The sequence below is a fragment of the Rhineura floridana genome, chromosome 9 (assembly GCF_030035675.1).
Source record: "Rhineura floridana isolate rRhiFlo1 chromosome 9, rRhiFlo1.hap2, whole genome shotgun sequence".
Taxonomy (NCBI): domain Eukaryota; kingdom Metazoa; phylum Chordata; class Lepidosauria; order Squamata; family Rhineuridae; genus Rhineura; species Rhineura floridana.
Window position 1 is genome coordinate 110435984 of NC_084488.1, and position 20994 is coordinate 110456977.

The window sequence follows — 20994 nt, forward strand, 5'->3', positions numbered from 1 at the left end:
GTCTGCAAGCGACCAGGAAGCAGCCGTCTCTCCCCTCCGCCCCCCCATCTCTTTCCCAGAGAGGACCATAATAATGTATGATTCATTAAATTATGGAGCTGCCAATTTTTTTCTTCAAATAACTCCTAGGCGTGGTGACGATTTCCCCCCGCTGATCGCACAATATACCTTGCTAGCAGCATTCTTGCACATTTAAAGCACATCTGCCCCCCGGGGGAGGCTTGTTTATTGGGGCTAGTGGGGCACTGCTCCACCAACTACAATCTGCCCTCAGCCCTGACTGCCTTCTTACTTATAACCAGATCAGGGAGTAGCCCTGACTGTTGCCTTCCGCCTCCCTCGTCTCAGTGTAGCCCTGGTAAAACTCAGCAAGGCAGAAGATGGGGACAAACCCAGAATTAGCTGCCTCTGCTGTCTTTGGGTAGGGCCCTGCCTACTGTTTGGGGGCCCTGCCTTCTGCTCCATCAGTCCCAAGGGGAACCTCCCCCACCCCACCCCGAATCCTGGGAACTGTTGTTTACCCCTCACAGAACTACAGCTTCCAGCAGTTTTAACAAACTACAGTTTCCAGGATTCTTTGTGTGTGTGGGCGTGTGTGTGAGCGTGTGTGAGTGTATGCAAGCTTTACATGTGTAGTGTGTTTGCAGCACTGGAACAGCTGCTGAATCCAGTCTAGTCTGAACTTTAAAGGAGCTGTGCAAACCACGTTGGTCAGCTCCTGGAAAGTTCAGACTAAAACCTGGCACGGATTCACTGCCCCATGACATCACAGGCACTAGACACAACTGGCTGTGTCTTGGAAATGGTGTGTTTGTTCGGCCCCAGTCCTCAGTATCTCTGGTGAATCAAAGACAACCAGAAGTATTGTTTTAAGAAACGACATTTTGAAGCACAATCCCACACATTGATTTCAACTGGTGTAAGAACACCTGCAGGACTGCCACAAACTGCTTTAACTTGCAATTCATACATACAAACTTAGGTCCTGTGAAAATGGAAATGGACTGCCTTTAAGTTTATTCTGACTTATGGCAACCCTATGAAGAGGGTTTTCATGGTCAGCGGCATTCAGAGGGGGTTTACCATTGCCTTTCTCTGAGGCTGAGAGGCAGTGACTGGCCCAAGGTCACCCAGTGAGCTTCATGGCTGTGTGGGGATTCGAACCCTGGTGTCCCGGATCATAGTCCAGCACCTTAACCACTACACCACACTGGCTCTCAGGTCCTGTGAAGGCACTTCAAATCTTACTTAGGCCATGAACTCGCTAGGACTGCAATCCTATGTGACTTTATTTCAGAGGTGGGAAAACTTCTTTAGCCAGAGGGTGCATGGGCACCTTTGTGAGGGGGGGAGAGGAAGGAGGTTGCCAGTAGTGGGTAGGGTCAGAGGCCAAAAGTGGGTGGAGGAATGTTTTTGCTATGTAGTCCATATACAATCTAGATATATTTATTTTTAATAATAATAATAATAATAATAAAATTTACATCTCACCATTTTCCCAGAACTGGGACTCAAAGTGGCTTACAAAAATTAAAACAAGTACAGTAAAAAAAATATAAATAAAACATACAGAAGTTTATTTATTTATTTATTTGTTTCATTTATAAACCGCCCATAGCGAATGGCTCTCTGGGCGGTGTACAAAAGGTTAAAATACAAAATCACAATAAAATCAGCCTACAAACAATGAACACAAGCAGGAACAAAAGAAAAGGATTTTTTTTTTAAATTATAACATAAACGCTTAAAATGCCTGGGAGCATAGCCAGGTCTTAACCTGGCGCCGGAAAGATAGGAGCGTAGGTGCCAGGCGTACTTCTTCGGGGAGGCTATTCCACAGTTCGGGGGCCACTACAGAAAAGGCCCTAGATCAAGTAACTGTCCTCCGGGCTTCTCGATGAGTTGGTACCCGGAGGAGGGCCTTAGATGCTGAGCGAAGTAACCAGGTAGGTTCATAGCGGGAGAGGCGTTCCACAAGATATTGCGGTCCCATGCCGTGTAAGGCTTTATAGGTCAAAACCAGCACCTTGAATCTGGCTCGGAAACAAATAGGTAGCCAGTGCAAACGGGCCAGAACAGGTGTTATATGCGCTGACCGGCTGGTCCTCGTCAGCAGTCTGGCTGCTGCGTTTTGCACTAGCTGAAGCTTCCGAACTGTCTTCAAGGGCAGCCCTACGTAGAGCGCATTACAGTAATCCAGCCTAGAAGTTACCAGAGCATGAACAACTGAGGCGAGGTCATCCCTGTCCAGATAGGGGCGTAGCTGGGCTACCAACCGAAGGTGGTAGAACGCATTCCTTGCCACCGAGGCCACTTGCACCTCAAGAGACAAGGAAGGATCGAAAAGAACCCCCAGACTACGAACATGTTCCTTCAAGGGGAGTGTAACCCCATCTAGAACAGGGTAAACATCCACCATCTGAGCAGGGAAGGCACTCACCAACAGTGTCTCGGTCTTGTCTGGATTGAGTCTCAGTTTATTAGCTCTGATCCAGTCCATTATCGCGGTCAGGCAATGATTCAGCACATCCATTTTAAAATTAAAATGTAATTAAACAAACTATAAAATTAAAACCATTTAAAACACAGTGATTAAAAAACCCACAAAATACAAATCAGTAAGATCTATAGATCTATTGCACATCCCCCCCAAAAGTGCTTTTTGAGAAACTGGTTTTATTCCAAAAGTAAAAACACAGTGCAGATTGATTCTGCATTCCTCTGCAGTGTGTCCATTTGAAAACAGAGGTAGACGGTCTGGCAAGGGAGGGATATCTACACCTGGCCAATGTCGTTGTGGGTGGGTATATACCAAAATCACATTCACCACTTCCCTCTTCATTCGTCTGGGGCATACACAGGGAGGAAAAGGCATGGATAACCTAACCAAGAGAAGTGTTTACAAACACATACCAAGTATCCACACACAGTTTTGTGGATGGCAGGTTCTAGAATCTATCCAGGTTGAAAGCAGCATGTTTTAGCCTAGAGTTGCTCCTGAAATTTGAAAATCAGTGGAATTTGGGTTGGATGTAGCAGTTCTGCCACTTCTGAACCCTGGGTCCAAAGACATTCGCAGCTGTTCATAGAAATCCACGATGCCTTTGACAAATCTGCTTACAAGTTGTGCTTACAAGAACAAGCATTATGTGTTCTTGCAATATCTGCATTCTCACAATTTTTCTTTGACATTTTTGCACTGAGCCATCTGTGCTTTCTCATGCTGTTTTAACCTCTTTCATGCCAAACCATCTGTGCTGGTGTGATTTTAATTTTTTTACCCCTTCATGACAAACTATCTTTGTTCTCATGAGCCAGAGATGCATGCGGAAGAAAAACTGTTTAGGCAGCCGTAAGACTACAAAACCCACAATGCAGTGTGTAGTTGAGTGAAACTGTGTATTCACACAAACATTCTGGGCCTTAAAGTGATGTAAGAAATTGGCATGGGGGGGTGGACCCTGGCAGCACAAAGGAAAGCAGATAAAATAGGCCATTGGGTTTCTCAACCCACGTGGAACTTCAAATGACCAAATTGAAACAGATTTCCTTCTTAAGGTATTATAAGTCACTGTTCTGGCATTATCTTACCTACTGACAGTAGTGCATGGTGTGTTGGGGTGGAGGCACTTACCTGACCTCCCAACAGGTGAGTCACTGCTACTTACTGGGAAGGAAAGGGAGAGGGGCAAGGTGGTGGTGACACAGTGCAAACACACCAGCAGGAGCACTGGAATGGCTTGGCTGGTGACTTTGAGCTGTGCTGCTCTTACATCGCCTTGCTACTCCCACTCCTGCAAAACAGCAGCGCCTCAGCTGCCGGGAGGTCAGGTAAGGACTGCCTGCCGATACACTCTCAATTGAATCTCCCCAACGCATCTCCTCTACTAATTTCCCTTTCCCTGGCCTTCCTTTTACTAACCCCTCCCCAAACTCCATACACACTTTGAAAAGATTAATATGCAAAAATTACTCCCCAAAGGACAATTCAATACATACACTCATTCAGCAATAAATTCAAATTAAAAAACATCAGCGCCTAAATTTACTATGTTTACTATTTAAATGGAAAATCCATCAACATCACAACATTAACAGTACTGGTGGGCAAACATTTTCGTTATTCTAATACATAATATTTTGCTTTCAACCACCCATGAAATGCATCATAGCTTTGTTATGATTTTGTGTCTTAATGAAAGCAAATCACTGACACATTACCACGGTAGTCTATGTTTTCCTGCCCCATTCCCCCATTGCTATCACACCTCACATGCCGTTTTTTCTCATCCCAATAACCATCAGTCTCTCCTTGACATCTTTCCTGTCTTATGATCATTCTTGGCTGCTGGGTAGAGACTCTGATGCTCAAGTATTTAGCACTGGGGCAGATAAGCCTTTTTCCCCCTCTTCGTGAGGGACACATTCCCTCAGGAGTTATCTGGCAGGGCCTGTATGCTGGTGGTGGATGGGGCTGAAGCCAGTGGTAGGCACAGCCAGAGCAAAACCTGGGTGCCGCTGTCCCCTTTCCATCACTCTCTCTCTCGTTCTGACCAGTGGGCTGCCAGGGATGGGGCATGTCACTCTTGCCAGAGGGCTGAACTGATGGCTGGCAGCAGGCTTTTGAAAATAAGGCAAAACTTGCCAGGTGGAAGAGGGGTGAGGTGGCAGAGCAGTTGTTGCAGTGCAAATACACTGGTGGAGCCAGTCTGGCACTCCAGCCAGGGAGTTTGCACCACACCAACCTCCCTGTCACCTGGCCACCCCCCTTCTCCTTCCTGGTAAGCAGCAGCAGCTCAGCTGTTGGGAGGTTAGGTGAGTGTCGCCACTCCACCACTCCATCTACTATGTGTAACCCAGATTCATTCATATCCCCACAAATGGTGGCGCTGGCATCGCCCTGTATGATGACCTCTGTCGGGAGAGGGACAGGGGGAGTGTGACTCTGTTGATTCTCCTTGATCTCTCAGCTGCTTTTGATACCATCGACCATGGTATCCTTCTGGGAAGACTCACGGAGTTGGGAGTTGGGGGTACTGCTTGGCAGTGGCTCCGCTCCTACTTGGTGGGTCGTCACCAGAAGGTAGTGCTTGGGGAACATCTCTCGACACCCTGGACTCTCCATTGTGGAGTCCCGCAGGGATCGGTACTGTCCCCCATGCTTTTTAACATCTACATGAAGCCGCTGGGTGTGGTCATCAGGAGTTTTGGGGTGCGTTGTCATCAGTATGCTGATGACACGCAACTCTATTTCTCCTTTTCATCCTCTTCAGGTGAGTCTGTTAACGTGCTAAACCGTTGCCTGGCCGCAATAATGGACTGGATGGGGGCTAACAAACTGAAGCTCAATCCTGACAAGACTGAGACGCTGTTGGTGAGTGCCTTCACTGCCCAGATGGAGGATGTTCATCCTGTTCTTGATGGGGTTACACTCCCCTTGAAGGAACAGGTTCGTAGCTTGGGAGTTCTTTTCGATCCTTCCTTGTCTCTCGAGACCCAGGTGGCCTCGGTGGCACGGAATGCTTTCTACCATCTTCGACTGGTAGCCCAGCTACGTCCCTATCTGGACAGTGACGACCTCGCCTCAGTTGTTCACGCTCTGGTAACTTCTAGGCTGGACTACTGCAATGCGCTCTACGTTGGGCTGCCCTTGAAGATAGTTCGGAAACTACAGCTAGTCCAGAATGCAGCGGCCAGATTACTAACGCGGACCAGAAGGTCTGCTCATATAACACCTGTTCTGGCTCATCTGCACTGGCTTCCTATTTGTTTCCGGGCTAAATTCAAAGTGCTGGTTTTGACCTATAAAGCCCTACACGGCATGGGACCGCAATACCTGGTGGAACGCCTCTCCCAATATGAACCTACCCGTACACTGCGCTCAACATCTAAGGCCCCCCTCCGGGTGCCATCCGATCGAGAAGCCTGGAGGGTTGTGACTAGAACTAGGGCCTTTTCGGTAGTGGCCCCCGAACTGTGGAATAGTCTCCCCGATGAGGTACGCCAGGCGCCGACGCTGCTATCCTTTCAGCACCAGGTGAAAACCTTTTTATACTCCCAGGCATTTTAAAGTGTATTTTAAATTGTATTTTATAGTGTATTTTATCAGTATTTTCATTATTGTTGTATTTTGACATTGTTGGTTCTTTGTTATTGTTTGTTTTGATCTTTGATTTTGTTATACTTATTGTATTTATATATTGTGCTTGTTTTATCTTTTATGTACACCGCCCAGAGAGCCTTTTTGGCTTAGGGCGGTATATAAATTAAATTAATTAAATAAATAAAATAAATAGTGACTGGTGCTCAGTGGGACTGGTGGGGCAGAAAGCAGGGAGCCCAACAGTAGGTGGAGCCAGAGTCAATGAGGGGCTCATTGGTTGTAGGTAAGAAGGCAGATAGGTTGGGGAATGGCTGAGGGCAGACTGAGGCTGGTGAGGCAGCGCCCCATGTTACTAAATGGACCAGCCTCCACTGACTGACATCAATGGGGTATGTGGATTGCTCACATTATATGATTGCACATACATGCACTAGGACTGTCAAATCTTCATAGAATCATAGAACAGTAGAGTTGGAAGGGGCCTATAAGGCCATTGAGTCCAACGCCCTGCTCAGTGCAGGAATCCAAATCAAAGCATTCCTGACAGATGGCTGTCCAGCTGCCTCTTGAACTACCTCTCCAGGTAATTGGTTCCACTGTCATATGGCTCTAACAGTTAGGAAGTTTTTTCTGATGTTCTGTCGAAATCTGGCTTCCTGCAACTTGAGCCCATTATTCCGTGTCCTGCACTCTGGGACGACCGACCGAGAAGAGATCCCGGCCCTCCTCTGTGTGGCAACCTTTCATGTACTTGAAGAGTGCTATCATATCTCCCCTCAGTCTTCTCTTCTCCAGGCTAAACATGCCCAGTTCTTTCAGTGTCTCCTCATAGGGCTTGGTTTCCAGTCTCCCAATCATCCTTGTTGCCCTCCTCTGAACCTGTTGCTCAATCTTGCTCAATCAAAGGTTGTTTTTCTTAACTGACTGACCAATTAACTCCACACAAATAGCATATGAATAAAACCAAGGCTGTTAAACACACTAGTCACCAGAGCAAAGTGTTTTCATCAGCCACACCTGGAGGGGGAAAGGGTTGACCTGCCGATCAGTTGCAAAATCTCTTTGAAGCAGAATTTAAAACACACAAACACTCAAGTGACTCCCACCAGAGTTTACAGTAAAAAGGGGTTGTGTGCCCTCATTTTCAGAAGAGAGAGATGGAGATGCACTGGAACCAGCAGAGCAGTGAATGTGTTTCTACCCGAAGAGTTTCAGGGGAAAGCCATAGTAGTTTTTAGATGAGGCATGTATGTATCACAGCAGATGCCACCTTAGAAGGAAAGAAGCAAAAACAACAACCCCCAAACCCAAGTCCAAATGAATCAGTGTCATTTTTTTTAGTATCCAAAGGTTTTTGATCAGTTAAATTAACTGATCAGTTAACTAAACATTGCATCCCTAACACATGCAGAGACTGGGATATGAAGCTGGAGAGGAGCTGGTGGTCGCTGTTATTGTGGTTATGATGCATAACCCACTCTTCATTTAATATTTCAGTCCAGAGTAGGGAACAATGAAATAAAAGAATAATAAAAGTAGACAGAAAAAAGATAACATACAAAAATGACAGAACCCACAAAAACAAGTCAAGGAAAGAACATAAGCAGATTCACAACTCCCTTCTATAATCCAACAAAACTAAAGTGTAGTTGGGACAACTATTAGAAATCCCAGTTAACCAAATTCCTGGGTAAAAAGAACAGCAGGCCCAACCAGCTACAGCAGCCAAATGGCCTTAGCAACAGCTCCCACCACATCCCTCACTTGGGGCAGATTCTTGTAGATTCTGTTATATCTCTACTGCAGCAATGCAGTCTTTTCCATGTGTGAAGGTATATTTGGCTGTGTATGCACCAGGGCGTTAATGCACACATGCATTGCACAGATCCAATTTTCCCGTATGTGCTTTTGTTCACTTTTGTCCAGAGCTTGGAAAAGTTACTTTTTTGAACTACAACTCCCATCAGCCCCAGCCAGCATGGCCACTGGATTGGGCTGATGGGAATTGTAGTTCAAAAAAGTAACTTTTCCAAGCTCTGCTTTTGTCCATGTGTGAGCGCTTTCCATTTAAATCTCTCTCAATTTCCTGTACACAGTAGTGGACAGTGCTTGATGGGATATATTTCTGCTGCATATGTTGTTCTTCCCTCCCTCCCATTGCTACTTTCCTGCTTTCTGGACATTCTGGAAACCTGAAGTCTGTTGTGGCATGCACACAAGTATTTATGTGCAAAAACCATGCACACGGGGTGGGATGCATCGCATCCACTCTAAACTGCCATGTGTACATTCTTTTAGCTAGCTATAAAGTTGCCACTTTTTTCTAGCAGCGTTCCTATGTATTCAGGCAGAAATTCAGCAGGCACAGCCCTTCATCAGCATGGAGAAGTTGTGATTGTGGAAACCATACTTATTTGAATTTGTGCTTGTCTAATGGTTGCTAGACATTGGAACATCTCATAGGAGAGCATCTCCCAGTGGATTGGACCAGAACTTATTTTGCAGAGCAAATCTGATTGAAGATTATTTATCAATACTGTTCCTTGCGGAGGAGATGGGCAGTCATTTTTGTGCTGAAATAAAGCTTTTGGCTAGACATGCTGCTGAAACTAAAGGGACAGCCTCCCAGTGGTATGGACACATACTTTCAGATGGCTTCTGTGCATGATGGAATAGGCTGGGGGCACCATCTTGTTTTTACTTCAGGCAGTACACTGTAGACTCTACAGTGTACAGGTAGATGCTCAGAACTCATCTGCATCCTTGAATCAAACAGAGAACTTCCTCACTCAGAATGAGGAACTTTAAATAAGAAAACAGGAGCCAGTGGACTTCAATCTCATCCCAAACAAGAATATTACAGCTCAGCTTCCTACAATTTACAAACACTGTCCATGTTAGATCCTGGCACAATGGAAAATGAGTGTACTTTAAAAGAATTGTTCAGGAAGAGCTTTTGTTTTGTAGTGGCTATAATGGGCAGCAGGAGAATTTTCTGGATGCTTTCTGCCGCTGAGTTTCTGAAGCTGGATATTGTAAAACATTCAGGGGAGGAGGTCACCCTACAGAGGTTTGGGGGATGGCAGCCTCGCAGAAGGCATGTTCTGTAGTATCCCCTAAGCTGTGGGATCTCCTTCCCATAGCAGGGTGTCTGGCACCTTCATTGTATAGCTTCCATCATAGGCTCCTTACCCTGGCCTTTGACACCTGAGATGTATGTTTTTTGGATCCACCTTTCCGGTTGTAAATTGTTTTAACTAATTTTAATATTGTATTTGTATATTGTTGCAGCCTGTCCTGGGGACTTATGCAGAAGGGTGGGTCATCATCACCCACGTCAACAATGGAATTCATACCATGTGTTTTTTAATGTAAATAATAACATTATTTATCATGATTTATGTAATGCTATTTTTGCTGTCTATTGCATTGGGAGCAAATGCTGGGTAACAGCATTTAGAATGAAGCAATGAATTAAGTTGTATTTTTTCCACGCACAAGAAAAAGACCCAGTTGATGGCTAGGTTCAGGGTCCTGGTAAAACACACACCCAGTTTAGACAAAACCTGGTTTTCTCTGCAAACATCAGAGAGCTGACTTTCTGCACCTCATACATCTCATCAATGCAAGTTGCGTCTCTGTCTTCCCCACCAGTTCATCCCATTAAACAAGTCAAATGGGTTGAGAAATGAGGGGGAAGGAGATCATGATTTAATTCCTATTTTGAACCAGAGGATGGATGAACAACAGGGTGTCCACTTCTGCACTGTCAAAGCCTTCTAGCACCAGGAACAAACACATAAGCCTGGATACCAGAAAACCTTCTGAACTCTTTTCTGTCCACTTTCTGTTCTAAGATAGAAAGTTATTCAAGTGGGCAGATAATATTTCATCACATTCTCATCACGTTTGATGTTCAGGCTGGCCTTTAAGAGGCCTGCCATCTCAATGGATATTTGACACTCCCTTTATTTCCAATGGGCCTTCAGATCAGGTCCCATTCTTTTCAATGGGCATTCTTGCCATTTGGTTTAGTATCTCCTATCTGTGTGTGGTGCTCTGAATGATTTGTTTTGGAAGGGAGCAGTGTGAAATGCGCTCCTGAGAAGGAAGTCTGAGTTCATTGAAAAGGGGCAATGGCTGTGTCAGGTGGGCAGAGGAGCAAAGAGACCCACCTCCTCATATGGAAGAAAGGAGCTGAGCAAACTGAAAATGGCAATTTACTGTTGGGGAAATTTGAGTGCACTGGTGGAGAATTCATGAGGGTGGGTGAGGAATTTCCCAGTAATACCTCAGTTAAGAAAGTAGATGTGCTCCTGCACATTATTTCTTTAATAGAAACTTTGGTACCAGATGTAAGAATAACATGGACAGAATAGGGAAATTTTCCTACACCCACTCATAGATGGTGGGGGCAATTTCAACAGGGGCTTTAAAAGGTGCCTACCTGGCACCCACCCCTTCCTTTCCTCTCCCCTCCTCTGAATCCTATTGGATCCTTCCCTCCCCAGCCTTGGGAGAAAGCAAGAAATCTCTTTAATGCAAAGCAAACACACAGGCTTGTCAGTTTCACCCTAGCAAAGCAAAGGCACAGGCCTATCAGGTTATTGATAGCAAAGCAAAGACACAAGCTAGTCAGTTTCACCATAAAGCTAAGGTACAGGCTTGAAAGTTTATCCACAGCAAAGCAAAGCTGGTCAGTTTCACCTTTAAAAAAGTCTTCATTAAAAGGAGCTTGGTTCCTGAAGGATTGGTTAACTGAGGTATTACTATACTTTATATGTTTAAAAAATGGGGAAGGGCCATAGCCCAGTGGTAGAGCATCTGTTTTGTATGCAGAAGTCCTAAATTCAGTCTCTGGTATCTCCAGATAGGGCTGGGAATGTCTGAAACCATGGACAGCCAATGCCAGTCAGTGTAGACCAGGTGTGTGAGGAACATTTGGCCCTCCAGATGTTGCTGAACTACAACTCCCATCATCCCTGACCATTGGCAGTAGTTGCTGGGGCTGATGGGAGTTGTAGTTCAGCAACTTCTGGAGGGCCAAAAGGTTCCCCACCCCTGGTGTAGACAATACTAAACTACATGGACAATGGTCTTAGTCAGTATAAGACAGCTTCCTATATTCCTATGCTCCTATGCCCTGGGCAATCCCCTATGAGGAAAAGTTATACTTTAGTAGATCATGCTAGTCATGATGGCCATAAATTACCTCCAATATCAAAGGCAGTCTACTTCCAAATATCAGTGGCTGGGGAGCATAAGTGGAGAGAGTTGCATTCATATTCTGCGTGTGGGCTTCCCAAAGCCATCTGGTTGGGTCACTGTGAGAAACTGGATGCTGGACGAGATGGGCTTTTGGTCTGATCCAGCAGGGCTCTTCTTATGACTGCTGGAGGCACCTGCTGGTAGTCAGTTTCCATTCATTATAATAATGACAGTCATTTTGCTAGTTGTCCTAGACAGTAAGTTCATAACATGACAGCAAGTTCATAACATTTCATCCTACTCTAGCATGATCATGTAAACAATACCAGCAACAGTAGCAGCAACAAGATAAGGTTACACAAATAGGAGCTGGCTTGACTCTCTATGGTTGGGTTTGCCAGGGTCAGGGGGTATTACTCTGAATATTTTTGTCATCAGTCTCTCACCTTGGTAGAATTAACAGACAAGAGTAGGATTGTCTTATACCATAGATCAAATTGATTTACTTATATAATAAACATACAAGAAGTGCACTTCCAACAAACACTAAGAAAAGCAATATAATATATACTTTACCAGTTCTTTGGTTCAGACAGATGTGAAATTGGCCAGGCTTCAGCAAGGCTGTTCTGGGGATTCCAAAGCTTTCTAGATTCCATTGTAGGGAAGACACATTGGTTGGTGCAATCAGATAGTGTTTTGGGAAGTAATCCAAAGTGCTGTGGTCTTTCTGACAGTTACATAGCCTTGCTTGCTCATCATGTATCATCTTGAAGATAGCATGTGCTGCTGATTTAATACTGTGCCTTTCTACCTGTGGATGAGGCCAGTAGGGAATATTCTTCCTTAGATGTGTGCACATCTATGGCCTGTGCATTCAACTGCAGGTGTGTAATTGTTCAGGGCAAAGTAATCTGTGGAATATAACTGCAACACAACAATTGGCATTAGCTGATATCAGTTGTTTCTTAGGGGCATTATTCATGGTGATTTATCTGGTCAATGCCAGTCTACTGGGAGATAGCTATACCTGGGCATGTATGAGGAGTCATGTGCTATCATCCACCTTTAACAGGCTAAGGAAATATCAAGTTCAAGCTGAGACCTTGCTGTTTGGCTAGCCAGAACATAAATATGGGTTGTGAGGCCCAAGATGGACTCCAAGGTGATTGCAGGCTGCCTCATACCATGAGCACAGCCTTTTGCCAACCTGGTATCCTCTAGATGCCTTGGACTACAGCTTCCATCAGCCCTGCACCATGTTGGCAAAGGCTGCACTAGCAGAGTATAGCCTGAACCCTAAAGCTGTGATTCCTGAATGCACTGCTTTACGTTTCCTTCTGTAAGTGAATGATGGTCATTTATTCTGAAGGAGAAAATGCTTTCTGACAACTCCTCCCCAAAAAGTTTAACTTAAATTAGGATGAGGAAAGCAAGCAAGCATTGTCTCCTTCCCATTCTATTAATAACATAAGAAACATAAGCAGAGCCGTGCTGGGTCAGACCAATGGTCCATCTAGTCCAGCATCCAATTCTCAAAGTGGCCAACCAGATGCCCGCAGGAAGCCCCCAAGCAGGACCTGAGCGCAACAGCACTCACCCCATTTGTGGTTCCCAGCAACTGGCATTCAGAGGCATTTTGCCAGAGCCAGCACCAGACATGGCAAGGCCCTTGGGCACCAGACTGCTCTGGGCCCACATTGTCATATACCCCCTCACCCCTTCAGATGCAGGTGGCGTGGGCTTAAATAGGCCTGCCTGCCCCACCTCCTGTGTCACTGCTCTGGCCAGTTCGGCCTCTTTTGGACAGAGATGACTTGGCCACAGTACTCCATTCAGTGGTAACTTCCAGACTGGATTATTGCAATGCGCTCTATGTGGAGCTGCCCTTGAAGAAGACTCAGGAACTTCAACTGGTCCAAAATGAAGCAACCAGATTACTGGCTGGGGTTCCTTTTAGCTGCACTGGTTGCCAGTTTGTATCCGGGCCCATTTCCACTGCCCTGGGATCCTGCTGGGAGGAAGCAGGATATAAATAAAACAATAAATAAATAAATAAATTTCATGGTGCTTACGTTAGCATTTAAGGCCCTAAATGACTAAAGTCTCAAATATCTGAAAGACCACCTCCTTCCCTACAGACCCTTCCAGATGTTGAGATCAGCAGAGGGGGCCCTTTTGGTAATTCCACCACCCTCGGAAGTTTTGAGGGGTGGTGGCCTGGGAGAGGGCATTCTCTGTGGCAGCCCCTAAGCTGCGGAACTCCCTCCCCATGGAGGTGTGTCTGGCAACTTCATTGTACAGTTTTAGGTGAATGCTGAAGATGCACCTCTTTGACACCTGAAACATGTATTTTTAAAATGCACCCTATTTTGAGATTTTAGGTTGTTTTTAAATTGTTTTTAATATTTTGTTTTAAATTGTTGTCACCTGCCCTGGGAAGGAGTAATAAATGATTATGATAATGACAACAACTACAACTACCTAGAACCAGGTATACAACAAACTGCAGAAATAGATTTATTTCATTTGGTATCGGGGGGGTGTAGTTGTCCTGAGTGTCAGGGGGTCTTAGCCCCTTACTTAGAAGTAGAGTCCCAGCAGGGCCCCTATGTCTCCAGCATCCTATGAGACAATCAGCATGAAAAGGGAGTGTGTTAGCTACTGAGAAGAGTCTTCTAACATGTTTCCTTGTCCTTTCCAGCTGATTGGAGTCAATCAGGGTGAAAGGAGGTGAATCAGCCAATAAAAAGACTCTTTTCAGTAGCTAACCCCCCCCTTTCAAGCTTATTGGCTCCTAGGGACATCTTTGTTGTGGGAGAAGGCATTAACAAGGATCTTATTCTCAACCTGGTAGCAAAAAAGGGGTGGGGGCATGGCATGACTATCATGAAGGGACCCAACACTTCTGAATTTGCTACTATACTACTAGCAGCTGGTGACCATTAGGAGCAGGGCCTTTTCAGCTGTGGTGCCATCCTTGGGCTATATCCAATGCTAGTCCTACTCAGAATAGATTCAGTGGCAATAATGGACACAACTAACTTAGGTTAATTAATTTCATTGGGTCTTCTCTGAGTAGAACCTAGTTGGATACAACCAGGAAGACCTATCAAGCTCCAATAATTCAGGGTCAAGACCTAGGGTGACATCTTGGATACATCTTTGTCATCAGAGGCCAAATGATCTTGTCGGCTAGGAGTGCCATTTACCAGCTTTGTCTAGTACACCGATCCAGCTGTGTCTGGATCAGGATAACTTGACCACTGTAGTCCATGCACTAGTAACCTCAGGACTGGATTACTGTAATGCACTGTAATGCACAATGAGGCTACCATTGGGCTTCATCCAGAACCTCCAGCTGATGCAGAGTGCAGTGGCTAGACTGCTGACGGGGGCAGATGGCTGACGCTATGTGACACCTTTGCTAAAAGGTCTACACTGGCTGCCCATATCCTACCAGGCCAGGTTCAAGGCTCGTGTTGATATACAAAGCTCTGAACAACTTGGGTTCAGGATACCTTTAGGACTGCCTGAGCCCTTATATGCCAGCTTGATCAGTGAGATCATGTGGAGGAGTGCTGTTAGTTGCTTGTTGCCTGTGTTACAGAGGCCCAACTGGCCTCAACCAGAAGTTGGCATTTAGTGTCACCAGCCTCATGCTGTGGAATACTCTCTTCCAGCAGAGATTCGGCAGGCAACCTCACTTTTGACTTTCAAGTGTCTGTTGAAATGCTGACAGGCCTATGCAGCTTCTGTTTTAAAAACATTTTTGAGTAGCCAGTCATGTTCATGATTGTTTTTTATTGCTTTTAAATGTTTTATGTTGCTCTACGCTGCTCTGTTTGCAAGAGGGTGATATATAAATGTTTCTATAAATAAAATTAAAATAATAAAAATAATGCCCACCTGCTTGCACAATGGAGATCTATTTGCAGAATGGGACTCCTAGTTTTGCTTCTCTCCCCTCCACTCTGCATGTGCCCATAAAAATCTACTCCTGAAGGTCCCCCAACTCTCTGGAGCAGATTTGAGAAGTGGGGGGGGGATCAGGGGGGAAGAGAGGAAGAAGAAGCCCCGTTGCATTGAGCAGACACCCACTCTTACCCCTGGCTTTTTAGGAAAGGCTTTAATCCCAATTAATTTGGTATTCTCCCACTTCCCGTGGGAGGTTTTTTCTTCTGCTGCTTTGGTTTATTTTTTAACAATCTGCTGAATTAGTGGTTTATAATTCGATTTATGTTATTGGTCTCAAATTACTGTTTCATTTTATTTATTTTTAAAACACTGTTTTGTTTTATGTTTGAAAAAAATGTTTGTTGCAAGCCCTTTGCTTTATTTTTTGTTGTTGAGAAAAACCAGGTTATATGTTTTTAAAAATAGACAGGTTTTTTTTTTTAAATGGAGATGCCAGAAATTGAACTTGGGACATTTTATACCTTGCTCTGCTACTGAGCTATATAGTCTCTCCTTTATAGGGCAGAGCAAAGGCTGTCCTTGCTTGCTCTTATGCCTTTAACAGAAGTCTGACCTGCAGAAATAAGCAGGCAAAGCTTTTCACAGCATGGAAATGTTCATTATCATTCTGTGGTTTTTTTTCTTTTTAAAGCTGGCAGTTCTATTCCCAGTTTCCCCTGGATGGTAAACCTGACAAGCCTTTAGCTAGTTAACAATAAATGGTTAGTGGTTGCAGCATTCTGAAAGTGAAGCATATATGTGCGCTACAAAAGTTGCCATGGGAGTAACTTTTCCAGGAGAAAAGAAATTGGCACTAGTGCTCTGTGTAGATAAAATTTCAGTCTGGCATTGCACCTGCTAAGACCCTGTAATAACTGGGCTGCCACTGTGATTTCAGACATTGCAAAAATCTTATGAAAGAATCACTAGGAACAGATTTAAAAAGAGGCCTGTTTCCATTTTAGGATGTGAGGGACCGTCCCCGACAATAAGATTTCCCATCCTTCTAATCCATCCCTTAAAATTAAAGGCGTGTATTTAGATGTTCGCTGCCTTGGAAGGAAAATGTGCCACAATGCAATCTGTGGCCTATAACTCTTGTCACTGATAGTTGCCTCTCTTCTGTTCCACAGTATGGACTTTCTGCACCTTTTAATTACAGCAATCCATTTTTTTGCAAATGGGCTTTGTTTGCTGCTGAGTCTTCCTTGTATTTGGCAGGAGTTGAGAAGGGAGCACCTGTTGTCTGGTTATAGAGAGAAACACCTGTCAGTGGAAGCAGTAAGTGGTAACAGGGGGGCCTTCGATAGGCAGGATCTTAGGAGGTTTTGCTAGAGAGACGGAGAGAAGATGAAAACACCTGTTTGGGACTACTGAAGACCCAATGACAGTTTATTGACTTCTGACAGAGGATGTCAATAAAGGACACGCCAGGCCTCCTCTCCCCTTGGGACCAGCAGCCCGTGGCCCCAACATCTGTTCAAAGGGGAATGAGTGTCATCAGATTGGAGACATTCCTTTGGAAAAGGATAGAGCGGAACGGATTTGAGGACTGCTAGCCATCTAGCAGTTCATGTGCTTTGCAGATTATTACCAGATCCTTTTAGGAGAGTATTCTTTTTGGGGGGTGGGGGGGATAGAGTTAAAGGCTGAGAGGCATCAGCTGGAGAAAGCTGGATAAAAAAAGAGCAAATCATCATTTGGAGGTTTCAAACTTTAACTGAGATTAGTCAACTCAAAGTTTTCTGTGCGGCTCAGGCTAAAATTTGCCCCATGATTAGTTATTACTTCATGGAAGTGACAACAAGCAATGATTCAAAGGCCAAGATCACAGAAAGGCCTGCTATTGCTATGATCTGTCTCCCTCATTTTAGTGCACTCACTTTGAATGAAGGAGTAAATAAACTTAGATGGTGTTGTCTTCCAGATTGTATCCAAAGCTAGTGGATCATTTGTTATTCAAGGTGAGAAATACAGTGGCTTCAGTCTAACTAGAATTAGTTGCGATTCCCACCAAAGCCAATGGAACAAGTTAGCCATGATTAACAAGTGTGATTATTTTCAATGGGAGTTTATCATGACTAACTATCTGGATTGAGACCTATGGCTTTCCCCCCAACAATAAGAATGATATGCAATTGAAACCTGAGATTGTTCATCTGAAATGTCAATACATCTTTTAAATCTGGATCTTCTGAAATACTGATAGGTCTTGAACCTGTTTGTGGTTTTTCAAAGCCATTTTTGCTAATAGGAAATACTTTATTTGTCTAATTCTGATGAAAAAGGCAACATTAACAATGAATGATAACTTTTTCCCCAGTGAAATTGTTATGTTATTTCCCATTGGAAAGAAATCCTTTCTTTCCTTCAAGATCTTCAACAAGGCACTTGCATTGGCATTCTGATGGATGTACATTAAATGAAATTCAACCAAGTTGTTAATTTGTTTTCTGATCAATAGCCAGAGAGTTAATTGATTAAAAATCTTTAACTTGTTGGCAGCCCTGCTTGTTTTGTAGTGTGAATGCATGAAACATCAGGGCCAAGGGAAGGAAAGGCAGAGAATGAAACTCCCACCTCTCTGTGTCTCTATGATGTATCCTAGGGGTGCAGAACATTTTTCAGCCTAAGGGCCACATTTCTTTCTGGGCAACTTTCCAAGGGCCACATGTCAGTGGTGGGTGGGGCCAGAGGCAAAAGTGGGCAGAGCAACAGATGTAAATTTGAGCTTTGTCCAGTAGCTTCGTTTCTACACACACTCACACACCCGTCTCTGTTCTGCATCTAGACAAGCAAGAGGCATTATCTGAGTTCAAGGAAACGTTCCACCTAGGCAAAAACACTCTGGGTATGGGCAGAAATCCAGGGCTCCAGTGGGGAGTATGGCCTGGAGAGAGTTCCAAGGACCAGGCAGAGAGACCTGGAGGGCCGCATTTGGTTCCTGGGCTTCCACTAGCATAGTGGCAAATTCAGAAGAGCAGGGTCCCTTCATAATAGTCACAGACACCCCCCTTGTTTTGCTGCTGGGTTGAGAATTAGATCCTTGTTAACGCCTTCTCCCACAACAACAGACATCACTAGGAACCAATCAGAATGAAAGGGGAGAGTGTTAGCTACTGAGAAGAGTCTTCTTGGTGGCTGACTCACCTCTTTTCACTCTGATTGCTTCCAATCAGCAGGAAAGGACAAGGTAGCATGTTAGAAGACTCTTCTCAGTGACTAACACACTCCCTTTTCATGATGATTGGCTTCTGGGATGCTGGAGACTTAGGGGCCCTGCTGGGACCCTGCTTCCCAAAAGGTATAGGGCAGCCTTTCCCAGCCAGTGTGCCTCCAGATGTTGTTGGATCACAATTCCCATATTTCCTGACCATTGGCAATGCTGGCTGAGGCTGATGGGAGTTGTGGTCCAACAGCATCTGGAGGCACACTGGTTGGGAAAGGCTGGTATAGGGTCTAAGACTCCCTGAGACCCTGGATCACTACACCCCTATCAACATCCCATTGTATCCCTTATCCCTTACCAAGGGTGGGATGCCCTGCCTCCTTCCCCTACAAAAAACCCACCACATAGAAAATATATGTAGCCGTCTCAATTACACATTTACTTTTGACATGCAAGGATATATGTGTGTATGTATCGGTATCTATATCCATGTCTATATCTATATCTATCTTGATCTTGCATTCAGTCATGCTAGTTTCTATCTGCAGTCTGAAGTGTTGCAGGCAGCCACCATTTCACAGACAGCTGGACCTCAATGTGGGATGCAATGGTTCCCTTCTGATGCATGAGCTGCCTGCCCATTTTCTGCAATGACAGATGCACTGAAACAGCAAGACTCATTTGGAGCGGTTAAGAAATCACCCTGCTGTTGCTCCTGGCCTGCCCAACTGCAAGTACTGTGCATGCAAGTGCAGAACCTGCTCCCCTTGTTGGACCCTTGAGCGCTGTGAAGGTCAGACACAGAAGTTATGCCTTCCAGGATGCTAGAATGTGGATCAAGTTGCACAGGCTTCCTAGTGCACCTTTCCCTCACTGCAGCAGCTGATGCTTTAAGGAAAGGGAGCTGCAAATCCTCGGGTAAATCCTATCTCCGGACAGCATGGGGTAGCCACAGACCCTTGTCCCTAGCCTCAAGAGTTTTCTGTGCTTTTATGCTATTGATGCAGATTAATGGAATGCACACGTGCATGAACACACATCTTCTCCAGATCACTCACCACATGCAGATTAGTTACCCACTGCACACATTAAATGCCTACATTCACTATCAGTATGCCAAAGAAGAATTCACCCTGTCAAGTCACGGCATGTGAGGTTATAGGCAACCATAAGAGCTGGTCCCAAGGACCTGGGCCTGTGCTGAATGCAGCTGACTGGCAGGGATAGCAGTCGAGGGCCCCCTCCAGATTATTCCCGATCTCTATGTATGGATGTGAAAGTTGGACAGTGAAAAAAGCGGATAAGAGAAAAATTAACTCATTTGAAATGTGGTGTTGGAGGAGAGCTTTGTGCATACCAGGGACTGCAAAAAAGACAAATAATTGGGTGTCAGAACAAATTAAACCAGAACTGTCACTAGAAGCTAAAATGATGAAACTGAGGTTATCATACTTTGGACACATAATGAGAAGACATGATTCACTAGAAAAGACAATAATGCTGGGAAAAACAGAAGGAAATGGAAAAAGAGAAAGGCCAAACAAGAGATGGATTGATTCCATAAAGGAAGCCACAGACCTGAACTTACAAGATCTGAACAGGGTGGTTTATAACAGATGCTATTGGGGGTCGCCGATTCATATGGTCGCCATAAGTCGTAATCGACTTGAAGGCACATAACACCAACAAATTCTGCAACATGTCATCAATGCCATAATAGTGCATTAGTGCTGGATTTATGCTGGGCCGTCCACAAATCATTCTGTTTTGTTAGTTGTTCTGTGATGCTTCCCCAATATTCCCACATTATTGTTGTCTGGACATAATGCCTGGATAGAGACTAGTAGCCAGTGTAGCTGTTCCATAACTGGCACAATATGTTCCGTCACAGTACTGCTGCTGCAGTAGTTTCTGAACAATCTCCAAAGGCAGCCCCAGATACAATATATTGCAGTAATCTAAATGAGATGTTACCAGTGTGTGGATAACTGTAGCCTGGCAATCTCTGTCCAGAAAGGGTTGCAGCTGGTATACCAGCTTCAGCTGGTGAAAGGTGCTTCAAGCCACAGAAGCGATTTGGATTTCTAAAGTCTTAGTGATTTTAGTGATTGTGAGTGTTGAACTAGGATTGTAACTGTTTCAGGTTAATTATAGTGGAGAATAAGAGTAAAACAGGGGATAGGTAATCTACACAATCCTTCCCCAACCTTGTGCCCTACAGGTGTTTTGGATTATCACTCTAATCAGCCCCAAGGAGAATGCCTGTGCAGCCTGGGGTGATGGAAGTTATAGTCCCAAACATCTGGAGATGCTAGTCCTGCTTGCAGGCTTCCCATGGGCATCTGGTTGGCCACTGTGAGAACAAGATGCAGGACTAGATGGGCCATTGGCCTGATCCAGAAGGCTTTTCTTAGGTTCTTATGAGGGCACTAAGTTGGGAACTAGGGTTGCCAGGTTCAGGGCCTGAGACTGATCCTATATCTTTAGGAGAAGAGAAAGTCAGCCAAGTACAGGTGTTCTTTCAACACTGTAGTGGGAAAAATCACAAGGTGGAATT